General features: G+C 31.9%; 1 protein-coding gene across 4 annotated transcripts in view; it reads right to left on the reverse strand.

Moving 5' to 3' along the window:
* Window positions 1–13,871, reverse strand: part of LOC124543958 — a 129,684-nt gene that overhangs the window by 69,004 nt on the left and 46,809 nt on the right. The window lies entirely within an intron of this gene.

A 13,871-nucleotide genomic window follows, 5' to 3' on the forward strand; every position in this document is an offset into this window, starting at 1 on the left:
AATTAAAAGAAGTCTACAGCATTCTTAAGCTTCGATCTTTATTTGACTAGCATGAATGGACTTTTCAAACATACTTACAGAGACATGCAACGTACTTAAGGCTGTGTTTTTTAATTTTAAATAAATAAATAAACATAAGTAGAGTATCAAATATATTGACGTAAAACTTCGATCATATCGCTCTCCCTTCAAATATTTTCACACTAGTGTATGGCCGGTGCGATGTTGCATTAAAGAGCTGATTACACCCAATGTTTGAAGCGTGCGATCGCCTTGCTCCTCGCTGATAAGCAAATAGCAGACAACTATTGGAATTTACATGCAACGATCCAGTACGTGACAATATCAAGACAGAAATGTCTATTCGTCTGTTATAGCCTAAGTTCGCTCAGTTCATTTTGTCGGCTTAGGTTTGATATTTATCTTTCCGAACGAATTTGTCAATCAATAATATATCTACATCGTGTAAAGAGTTTGGTTCATAAATGTTAGTTGTTTTAGGTACTAGTAGCTGTAATATTTCACTAATAGATGTATACTTTCAAGATGATTTTGAAAAAAATTATATAAAAGCAAGCACAGTTTATACAAGAAGATTTTGGAGTATCTATTTTATAAGTAAGTTACTTAAATGTAAGTATTCATTAAGAAACACTGTAATCACTGTTTTATATGCATTGATTAATGATTTACATAAACCTGCATGTAAGTTGAATAGATGTCTTAAGACAGTCGTTGCTACGATGTGAATAGGTCCTTAATACAGTGTGTTGGGTTCTTAAAAGTGCATTCACGGCGTGGGCCGGACACCTAGTTTGACGTATTAATAGTGGTACAGTAATACATAAAGTGTACGACGTCTTGTTCATTTTTTAGATAACCGATTAGCCTAAGCGAAATTTAAATGTGTTCGATATAAAACAAACACGCTCTATAAAGTTATATTTGACGTTTCTTCGTCTTTCATAAACCAATAAGTTTAGATCCAAACACAAAAAGAAACTCTCCTATGTATTATTGATAATTAAAACATCAAATAAACTGGTTAATATATTTACGTTATGTTCTTATACGTCAACTATATATATATTAATTGACATTAATAATACTTACAAACGCATGAGAAATGGATATTTATTTTTTTAATATTTAATAATTTATTTTTAGTGATCAATCGTTGAATTTAATGTTCAATAATTGAATTTCAATATTTGATAATGATTTTAATGCTTATTAATTCATATTTTATAATGTTTATCAATCAATTATTATTTTTTATTTTAATAATAGATGGTCAAATCAAATGTCTATTGTATGCACTTTAATTAATATTATAATGTATTTATAGTTGATTTTACCACTAAAGATCTATTTGTTAATTTCTGTTATTATTATTATTTGTAATGTATGCAAGCAACTATGGAATAAATAAAGCTATATTATTATGTTCTTATATTAAAATTATCCCAGTGCGAAATTACACGAAATGTCTGTAAGAAAAAATAATTTCCAAACACAGGGACCATATTAGATGGCTCATTGAGGGTTTAAAAAGTAGACTACATTGCTTATCTGCTTTCATAAATAATTAGGAAAAGTAGTGAATATAAAAACGGTAAAATATTGAGATTATAAAACTTTAAACGACGTTATTATCTCTGTTTACATACGGACAGACAGCGATTATACTCTCGTACTCGTAATCGCAGATTTCGTGTGAATCCATTGCGTATAGCCATTGTGAAAATGTGAACAATTTGCTGACAAAAGGTGAACTTTTTTTCTCTCAAGCGCTCACGTGATTAAGGAAGAAATTCTAACTTCGAAGTTGATAAATTGCTCGTAATTTGCCATATAATTACAGTAAGGTGACATACATACTACTCATATTTATAGACTCAATTTAAAGCGGATGAAATTCGAATCTTAGCTTCTTATACAATAATAATAAACATATACTATATTATATATATGTTCCGGTTTGAAGGGTGAGTGAGCCAGTGTAACTACAGGCACAAGGGACATAACATCTTAGTTCCCAAGTCTGGTGGCACATTGACGATGTAAGGAATAGTTATAATTAGTTAATATTTCTTACAGCGGCATTGTCCATGGGTGATAGTGACCACTTACCATCAGGTGCCAACCTATATACCATAAAAAAAGAAACTAGAAACTTCTTCGAAACGTCCACTGCCTGAAATGGTCAATTTGATTATTAAAAAAATTATGTAACTGGTAAATATAAATATGTCACCGCTTAAAATCAGACAGTACATAGAAACAAATGAAAATCACAATGTTTTATATTACACTAACTGTGATAAGTTAAGTTTTCTTACAAACATACGCTTCTTCGTTTGACTTTATTAAAGATTCAAATCTTATTTTTAAAATGAAATGTAGCCTTTATTACTTTGCTTTGTAATGTTAAAATTATTATTAATATCGATTCAGTGGTGTCAAGAATTAATCGATTACAAACAAACAAATCGTTCCTCTCTGTAATATTGGTATGTATATAGATTTACGTTATTCGAGAGATATGAAGTTAATTAAAATCGACCTGCAATTTCAGATACAAAAGACTTGAAAACGATTACTCATCTTTGGATCGTCATTTCATCCTGGATTAAAACAAAACGAACACAATTAAAAAAGAATTGAACCATATTTCTTAGCAATAAGGTTGATTATTCTAAAACTACTTAATAATCGTGACTAAGCGAGGACGGCTTATAAAAATTATAGAGGGGTTGATTCATGCTCACCAATTAAGTGTACACGATCATTGTAAGTACTTAGACACACGATTAAAAGACAGTCGTGTCGAGTGAAGACTAAATTGTCTCTATTAATAAATGCCTTTAGGGGCCATCCATAAATTACGTCACAAGTTAAGGGGGAGGGAGGGGGTCGACGTAGTGTGACATTGTGTGACAAGGGGGAGGGAGGGCTCCTAAATTTGGTGACGTCACATTTTAAAACTCTTTATAATCTAAGCGATCAGGGTTATACATGAGACTTCTTCCCAGACGAGTCAATACAGAGGAAGAAAAAAGACACGTCGTAACTATTCCTGTAAAACTGTGTAAACCAGATTCTACGCTACATTTGAAACATAAAGATGGCACATTCTGTACTGCTACTATAAGAAAACTTGAATCGTTAGCTTCAATTTTAGGTCCTGATTAAGTTTTCTTTTTATCAATGGATGACAAAGCACGCGTGCCATTGGGTATTACAGCAGGAAACGTTCAAGCACTAATATTAATGCACCTTGATTATCGTGTAAAATTACCAGATCATGATTTTGTGGTCGCGGAAAAACATAAACTTATTCCCTCTGTCTATGCAGACATTGTAATAAAGAAGGACGGTGAAGGGAAACCTGAAGCTGTGACACACTCCGGGCCTACATACGTGGCAATTCGTAGTGGAAAGCATTCTTCTTCTAATGCAGAGACTCATGCCACAGACATTCATAAACTTTCTGAAATGCCTGCTTTAGAAAAGTTTATGAAAACTCGCGTAGGTTTTATAAAACCCGTATTTATTTTTATTTGTGATGGTTGTCCCGACGAAAATCCACAATACGAGCGTGTTAAAGTTTCAGCTATAAAACATTATAAAGATTTTGACTTGGATGCTATTTACATTGCCACAAATGCTCCAGGAAGAAGTGCTTTCAACAGAGTGCAACGACGAATGGCGCCTCTTAGTCGCGAACTTACTGGTGTTGTTTTAAAATATGACATTTTGGGTCCCATCTCGATTCCAGTAATAGAACAACTGATTTGGAGTTAGAAAAACGAAACTTTGAGAGTGCAGGCATTGTGCTGGCTAATATTTGGAGCCAATTGGTCATTGATGATTTTCCTGTGGTTGCCGAATACATTGGGCCAACAGATACTGGACTGAATAATATACAGGCTAAGGAATTGAAGAATGATGCGACATGATATGCAAATCATGTACGTGAATCACAATATTTATTACAAATAGTAAAATGCGAGGTTGTCTCGTGTTGTGGTGTATGACGATCTATCCTTTGATAACTGTTACAAGAGGGCTTTTTATCACCACCTGTTTTAATTAATCAGACGTCAAGCGGTTATGTAACTATAGAAAAAGATAACCCCGAGGGTAAATTCGCTCCACTGTTACTTCAGCTAGCTTTGGATCTTCGAGCATCATCACGTTTGAAGCAAGTTCCGTATGATAGGTATTGCCTCAGTGTCGAGGCATACTTGTTTAAGCGATCATGTGGCACCTGTGGTCTATATTTTGCAGTAGGGTAGTTTAGGGCCACTAATCAACGCAAGGAATTACATAAGAAACAACAATAAATGTTTCCCATCGCGAAGATTCGTCCTCAACGAATTGCTGCTAGATGTGCCAGAGAAATTCTTTGTATGGATAATGACGATAATGCGGTATGGTTTGATAAAAAAGATGTTGACACATCGAATCTTCCTGACGAGAACAACCCTAACGAGAATGTATTGGCTGCTGTGCCAGTTATAAATAATTTAAAGAAGTGTCCATGGACTCAAGATGATTAAGTTTGTTCTTTAATTAATATAATTAATCGTATTTATTTTGTTAATTCGTTAAAATGTTTGATTTGATCTTAATTTTTAAAAAATAATTTAAATAAAAAAAAATACAGAACTGCTGTTTTAATTAAATAATTATTTCTAGATTTAAAAATAAGTATAAAATATGTGACGTCACACTAGGTGGGGGGGGTCTCACAAACGTGACTAGCTGTGACAAGGACGAGGGGGGGGGTCAAAAATAATGAAATTAGTGTGACGTAATTTATGGATGGCCCCTTATTATGCTGCTAACACTATATATCTTAATTAAAGCATAGAATTAAAGTTTGAGCAATTTAATACATTACGACAATTTTTTTTATAAGCCATTACTAAATATAGTTTTAATGTAAATTGTAACCACCTCAATATCTATGAGAGTTACTGCATCTATAAAAAACATTAATAAAATCTGATGTTCACTGCGCATGTGCCACGTGTAAAGTTCTTGAATCTGACTTAGTAAAACCAAGAACCTCGGAAAATGAAAGCAATTCCAGAGACTTGTGATAACAATATGTGTATATATGGTAACGTAGTCGTTATATCATCGGCATTAATATAGTATTTAAAACAATATATTTTTTGCCAAATTTGACGTCGATTTTAAAATCAGTGGGCGAATCAATGGGCAGGAACAATAAACGGCTTAGCCACACACACTCATGTCCAGGGGTGATGTCGGGCTATCGAGTGTGGTCCAGGAACAATAGGAGTAATCTAACATCTAGGCTATTGTCTACGTGGACGCGGGGTCCGCACCACGCTCCACTCGACACGAAATTATACAACGAAAAGTAACTAAATCAAGCGTTGAGAGTATAATCACTTCGTCGTCGTTCTGATTCGCCTTGGATTGTGTTGAGGTGGCAGGTTTGGAACTAATTACGTATTTTTATTTCATAAACGATACCCGAAGGAACGTAACGAAATATTATTAAATATATATTATGTTTGCGTATCTCATTTGTATTCTCGTATATTTTTTATGCACATATACAAACGTTTTTCCTGAAGGAAAGTGAACTTTCTAATGATTGTCGGCAGAGAATGGTTTTAGCATTAAGCCTGGTGCATAGTAATAAATAAATACATGTTTTGGAATAAGATGTTTAATGTATATTATTACTTGTTTATAACTTGTTCTATTGAGAATGAAAAGCTGATATAAGATAATTATGGAGATGAAAATGCGTGGAATTTCTAATTATTATTTGTAGGACTTTACTGACATTCTCAGTAGTCACAAATTTCACCTTTTTTGGCGGTTTTTCTCGATAGATTCTACTTCCGAACTGATTTACGTTTAATTCAACTTTAAAGAGCGTTTTTATGAGTCTTATTAAATAAATAATATTTTGATTTTAATTTTGAATAAAACGTGTAGTAAAGTCTATTAATACTTCGTACTTAGTGACCAACCAGTAATATAACAAAAATAGTTTATATATAATATAATACTCCGCCCATATTAAAAATAGTAGTCTGTTAAATAATACATATTAATAAATGTACCTGATTATTCTGTAGTTCTATTTAGTATGAATCTTACACCTAAGATGACATTCATTCAAGATCACATAAGCATAGTCAAGGTAATAATTTAATCAAGTTACCAAATAAGATGTCGCTCCATTTATGTTCAGAATAACTTTTATAAATATGTTCGAAAAAAATTAGCAACAATCGTAAATTTAAGTCGAAAGAAAATGGTGCTAGAATACTCACAAACGTTACATTGTATTATGATTTGTAATAAATATTTTTTATTTTATTTGAATATGAATTATGGTTGTACCCATAAAATATAAAACGACTAAAATAATAAAGCACATAATTAATTAATGCATGCCAACTCTTTCTATGTATATATATTATTTTCTATTTCTTTTAATTTGTAAACCTATATTTAACTTAGATCTGTTTTTGTAACAAGAAATGAAAGGCTTTTTATTTTATTTATTTATTTATGAATTACGGTTTATGTTCAACATAAAATCAGATATCAGTAATCAATATAATAAGACATGAAAATCTATTTATTTCGACAATATAACACAATTCACAATTTATTTAACAGTGTATCGGAAATACTCTTTCGAAGAGATTAGAACAATAAAAATATATATATAAACTGCTAACTATCCAAGTGCATAATAAACTCAACGACGATTAAAGCGAGAGGATTATTAACATTCAATCGTTAGAAGAAAAGTAACGAACTATCTTTCAAACGGCATTTAATTTTTCTTCGCATACGCACAGGTAACACAATCAACAAGATTTTAACCCTAGCGAACTGTGAACAACATAATTATCTCGAAAACGCCACTTAACAAGCGGCCACAATACAATCGCAGCAAAGATCATTATTGTATGAACGTAATGCCTAGTGTATACCTATCTCAGCCCGCGGCGTCGCCCGCTCATTGTTCGATCCCTGCTCTCACAATGAGACTTCTATTGTTAATATTTTCGCCACTTCTAATGGTGCATTCAAGTTGATTTGTATTATGCAACCATTTCCCGAACTATATACATAATAAATCGTGATGTGTATCTGTTTTACAATGTTGTTATGAGGTGTAACTCTAGGGCATTATGTGAAGATCTATCCTAAGCGATGTGTTACTTTTTGGCTTGTAAAGGGTGCGGAAATTGTGGTTATTCCGTTGCAAATAATTCGAATATCGACGGATTTCACAATCATTTGTGAAATGTCAAATAATTATGACGCCTACTAATTATGACAATCATCATTCGTCATTTTTATATTACTGTTTTTGGTATATATAAATATCTGCAATTTGAAGAACTGCAAAAATATTTTTAATTAGTCAATATCTTCTATCTTGGCATTTATTACAAATCGTCAAATTGATAAGTTATTTGCAATGAGGTAAGTCAATTGATAAACACAATAGGTAATCTGTGAGTAACTTACAAGAACTTTATAATTCATTTTCAAGTGCTGCTCTTCCTCCACTGCGGAATAAATATTCTATCGAGAGAAACTGGCACAAAACGAGCTCACCAAGCAAGTAATATTTATATTATAAAGATACAAAATGTACAGATAGACACATACGTTATTACAGTATCATTCCCGTGATCACTCATACTGTCAAACATTGTGATCAAGTTATCCACATAAGTCCACAAAAAAAACTATAACACGATGGAGGTGCTCTATTCGATAATTAATAACGGTAAAGTATAATCTTCTTATTTTGTGATCGTTGAATAGCGCTGTATTATATTTTGAGTGTTTTATAAAATTGTACAGAATCGATACCGATACATTGCGAAAATAATAACGCCATTCAACAATTTCGCCTTCGAGGGTAATAGCCGGCCTGCGATGTTATGGGCATCGGTATTGCGGTAACTACTACCATTCCAAATTTTGCAGCACACTGCCATAAATATAATCGTAAACATTACGATTTTGTAAATATTTGAATAAGTTGAAATTTTATATACTTTTGAAATAAAAAATTGGTCTTTATTTATATAAATTTTATCTTCGAAAAAGACGGGGCTAGCCAATACTGCGTCGTAATGTTTGCCATAGAGATGGTATAAATTACAGTCAATACGCTATCATAGGATTGAAATGTCATCTCTCTTCGAAGACAAAATAAAAAATAAATTTAAACAAAATCATAAGTAATTTCAATGGAAAGCTTTTACGAAACAGGCACGAAAAATATTAACCTTTTATTTTCTAGTTTATTAAAATAAAAGGTTAAGGCTAGTTTATTTTGCCAATGATTGAATTCATCAGAATTAAATAGTTAAATAACAAACAGCAGTCGTGTTGAGCAGCATTGTTCTGCCAGTGACTGGCAGTTTGCTGTAAAAAGCAAGTCATTTTTCCCTTGTACTATTTCTAACTTATTTGGAGATATTATGGGCTCTATCTATCTATATCTATATATAGATATATCTATATCTATATCTATCAAGGTATTATTTAAAGAAAGGGTTTCTTTAAATAATACCTTGATATCATCACTGCTTACCGCTGTCTGTCCCTATATATGCTTAGATCTTCAAAATTACATAACGGATTTTGATGCGGTTTTTTAAAATATATTAATTGATTCAAGAGGAAGATTTATGTTATGTATAATACATGCACAATATAGTAGAGAAAAACATATAATTTTAGTTTCTAAAGTAATGTTGTAAGACAAAGCGGTTTGTTTTGTGTAGTGAATGAAAAACTGTGAACTTTGTAAGACATCCTGTAGTATATTTAGTATCGGTTCAGCATAAGCATATCCCAGTTATATTTTATAGACGAGTCTTTTGTATATATTATAGAGTTTAGATATATTATAGAGTTGGTCGACAAATGATTCTATAATGCTGTAAAAGGCATTCTGTGATTTATCAAAAGCTTTTGGTTGTGTAGAGCACACTTACATAATATTAGCATTACGAAACATGCTGTAATTTTTTTTTTTTCGGTGCATATTGAGAGAAACAATTCTACAACTTTCAATTAATGAATGCTACAATTTTTTTCTTATGGATTATGGTTCCACATGGTTGAATTTTAGGACTTCTTTTATTATTTCTATACAGAAATGATCTTTTTTATTTGTCAAAAGTGACCAACAAAAATACTATTTGCTGATGAAACTAGATTATTTTGTAAAGATAATAAAAAACAGATATAATTAGTGCAAAATTATTAATATATGATTAATGGATGGTACCAACCCAGACGTGTATAAAGCCCTACCACCAAGTAGTTATGTGGTTTTAGTAAATTTCATCATTATTTTAATCAACTCTACTCTTTATAGCCGAAAGTTGATATCATCAAAACGAACGAAGAGCGTTTGTGACTAAATTATGACAGACATATATTTACAATATACATATTTAAAATAGAATAAGAAAGTTTTACACTCTCGATCTGTTCGTAAAAGTGGACAAAATGGACCCATTAACTTAATAGTGATATACGTGTACGTATAAATAACTCATATATGATTTGAAATATCCATAGAATTTCAATTTTCTCTCGGGAGTATACAATTATTTGCATAAATCATTTTAACTAGACTCAGGTATTCCTAGATTTTAGGGTTGTCAAGCGTTCTGATTTCATAGCAATCGATTTTTGTTCATAATGTATTGAGCAATATTGGCCAACGAAATTAATACTGGCACATTGCATTCGTATGTGAGCAGTTCGACAAAAAAGTCATTGAAAAGCTTTTTTTACCATCCCATTGATCTGTCGCCCTGAACGTAGCAACCCTAAATACATTATACATAGTTGCAAGTTTATTAACATTAACGTGCTCCCACTCGAATCGGAGATGAAATCGCAACGTATAATATTCAATGAATGCTAGTATGCTTAAAAAAATACTTTCTAGTAAAATGATAATGATCACACAATGAATAGATATTGCATACATTATAAAACTCTTTGCGGATAGAGATGGGAGAGATGGGAGAGTGGAACGCGGCCAGATGCGTCCGGCGGGACAGGTGCGCCCGCGATCAATTAACAAGGATCGATGTTGGAGATTACGCCGCGCGTGCGCAGACCTCAACGGTTTAAACGCCTCAAGACATAAGCGGAGCGAGGCGATCGCGATTTTCATATGCTTTTTGAAAAAACCACCAACATTCATAAGCATTTAATCTAAATTTATCTTGATTTAAATTTGTGTATACAATAAGATATATAATTTGCATCTAAGAATTCTTTATAATAAGATAGTTGATCAACCTCGGTCGTCTAGTGGCTAAATTTAAGCCGCAGATCCTGGGTTCAAATCCCAGGTCGTGCGAACATGTCACTAGGTATTTCGATGAATCATACTCAGTAATGGCTCGAAGTCTAGAATTGTATACTAGTGTATACGTGTAAAGCTTGAAAAGCACGTAAGGCCGTTGGTTCTGGTCCTAAACTCTTTCCAGTAGAGTCATATTTACTGTCCCATCGGATTTGACAGTGCCTGTATTTGCGCAAAATAATTTTATCAGTCTTGCGTAGTTGGATAGTCTCTCTTGAGGGTAGCCCCCTTAACCGAAATCGATTAAAATTCATTCAATAGATTGCAATGTAAATTATATATATTTCTATGTGCTTATATTAACGATTAAAATCCTTAACATCACTGAAACAAACTTTGTCTCGTTTGAATTATCAAACTAAAAATCAAAATCAAATTATCTTTATTCAAATAGGCTCATAAAAGCACATTTGAATAGTAGATTCTATAGAGAAGAACCGGCAAGAAACTCAAATAAGTATTTGTCTGCAAATGTAAGTAGACATACTCTGACATTAAAATGGTGAAAACCACTTAATTTCGAAGTCAACAGTTTCGTAAAATTATCAACGAATATATTATAAAGAATCATGTCTACCTAATAAAATATTTAACAAAATACTTATTTCGCTTGTATTATAAGTAATTACGCAACGGCCATCCGAATGTACAGTTATTGTCGCATCTTACATTAATGTTTCCGGCGTAGCCATTAACGTACAATAAATAACTGTACAATAATTTATATCTATTGTTTTTTAATGTTCCACTGTTTAACTAAGGAACAAGCAGCAGTGTTTTGAGAGGGCTTGGTACTTCTTCCAGTGCGCTGCTATTATGCATTGTATATTTACACGGGCTTCAATTTTTTATCTGACGCATAAAAGTTCTTTACACGATATTTCTTCAACGATGACTGCGAAATGAATTATGAACACATTTTAAGCACATTAAAATGAAATGATTTGAGGCCATCAATCACATAAGCCAACTCCACAACCTTTAATGAATGAATTCACCTATAGAAATATTAGTAAGGATTACAGTTCCACAAGGATGAATTTTAGGTCCACTTTTATTCTTTCGACATACAAATGATCTTTAGCTATATTTCCGCTACCTCTTAGCCCGTATATCCGTAACATTATTAATATTCACGAGAACGAGTAAGTGAGAGGTAGAGATCTACAGATAAACTCTGGATTCGCGGTAAGCTAACATTAAAAAATAAATCAAAACTTAGTGCCATCGACTTCAAACGCGAGTCTAGTATCTGTTTAATGATCTAGGATAAGTATTTTACTTGAAGCGTATCTCTCGCCTGACAGTCACTTTTATGTAGCTCGAATACTCGATTGCTCTATTTGCGATGCTTTTAAGTATTCCTGTTACTGATGTTTGTATAGTTGATAAGAAATTATAATATATACAGTATTTTTTGCGTAATTTTTTATGCGATTGGACTCTTAATATTCTTACTCTCATAGTCTGATGAGATTGTATTTGAAACCCTGGACGGCTACTGAACAATTATTTTCAGACTTAAAAACCTAATAATTCTTAATTATTTCAATCATAGAAACTAATTACTTATCTTAGAAGCTAACTACCAAGATGACTAATGAAAGTAATGGTTCCTATTTAGTGTAAACGCATTACCAACGATGAATTAAAACACTTTGCGCCTCGTAAACCATTCATTAAACAACACCAACGCTAGTTACTATTCAGGACCACTAAAATCCAAAAGTGTCTTTAGTATGGTCACATATTATGTATATGCACGAATTTGTAAGATTGTTTTTATTTCAGAAAATTAAGCTTTCTGTACGAAAAATGACTCGACTAAATCATTTAAAGCGATATAACCTAATATTACTAGAATGGTGTAATAATTAAAAAAGATAATAAACTTCAGTTACTTAACAAAGGAATCGGTTCCTTTGTGACCTGTAGCTTTCTTATATATCCTTATTACTTAAAGTTTTAAAACATTAAGTCTTAGTGTAATTTTGATCATAAATAAAGGCACGTATGCCTTTTTAATAACAGGTGGGTATAATTATATTTTTGGAACGCCTTTACCATTAAAATTAACGCGAGTGAAAGTCGTATCTCAAGTGCAAGATAAATTTTCATTTCGGCATTTTCAATGTGAGGGCGTGTCTTCATTCACAATATACGATAATTTTAAATGTCAGTGAAATAATTATACGAATTATTGGAGCAATGTGTGTTACATTTGTATTCCAATACATACAGGTAAATTTTCAAGGTTTCATCATAAAGTACAAATGCGATTAATATTTGACTCGGCATAATTTAATAATTAAGATTACAAGTTCAAATCCGACAAGCAAAATCTTTATTCAATTGCTTCACGGGAATCGTTTATTGTGATGTAAGTTACGTAAACCAATACAGAATCGTCTATAAAGGTCTAGTTACACAGACACGAAAGGGCATAAACAACTAATAACTACACACTACTGTCGCCCTTCTATTACTATACTTTATAATAACAACAATAGGATAGTAATAGCTTGATACGTTACTAAAGCTTTATAGGATAATTCTGCGTTGTATTCATTTCACTTACTTGCAAGTGTGTTTAAACTTCAAACAGAATAATACGAGTATTGTTTTCTTCAATTTTTATCTTAGTTTTAATTGGTGCGTTATGAAACATAATTCCCACAGATATTACGTATTTTGTTCGACGCAATACGCATACAACAATGTTACAATACTTTTTCCCATTACCTGGAATACGCTTAGGAATGTGATCGTAATTTACACTTAATCGCCATTTCATTAAGAGCTATATTTCTTTAAATATATTATTGATAATTTAGAATGTATGGTGAACTGTTACTCTCACGATTCTGAGCAATATTAGATGCAAAACCTTTAAACCATTTAATCATTGACGTAAATCTTATATTGATATGACACTGACAAGAATATGAATTATTGAGAATTAATAAGATTGTAAATATTAATTTCACATATAATATTAATAATCAACTTTTCTTAATTTATAGCGGTAGTTAAAACCCTTTACTTTGACGAAATTAGTAATTTTTGGTCACATGTAATAGAAATGTTGGAAAAGAAATCTCATGTTTCTAAGAGTGTTGTCTTACAGTCATTTTAAAATAATTACCAAAATGATTCACTACTTTTCACTGAAGCATACCATATTTTCGAGCTATTTGTTCTTATATCTGTTACGGATGTATCTAAGACCTATAATATAGTACTGGTACTCTAAATTTATGAACTCAAATCTTTATATTGCGATCTTCAAAGAACAGAAATTCTCATAGAAAGTTCCTGAGTACCTTCATTTCAAGGATGAAATTTCCACAAATCTAAATATGTTCCAAATTTTAATTTTCCGGAGTTAAAGAGTAACACCAAATTTCGTATGTGACACTATTACTGAACAAAGAACGTGATTTAT

This window comes from Vanessa cardui, chromosome 1 (genome assembly GCF_905220365.1).
Source record: "Vanessa cardui chromosome 1, ilVanCard2.1, whole genome shotgun sequence".
NCBI lineage: Eukaryota > Metazoa > Arthropoda > Insecta > Lepidoptera > Nymphalidae > Vanessa > Vanessa cardui.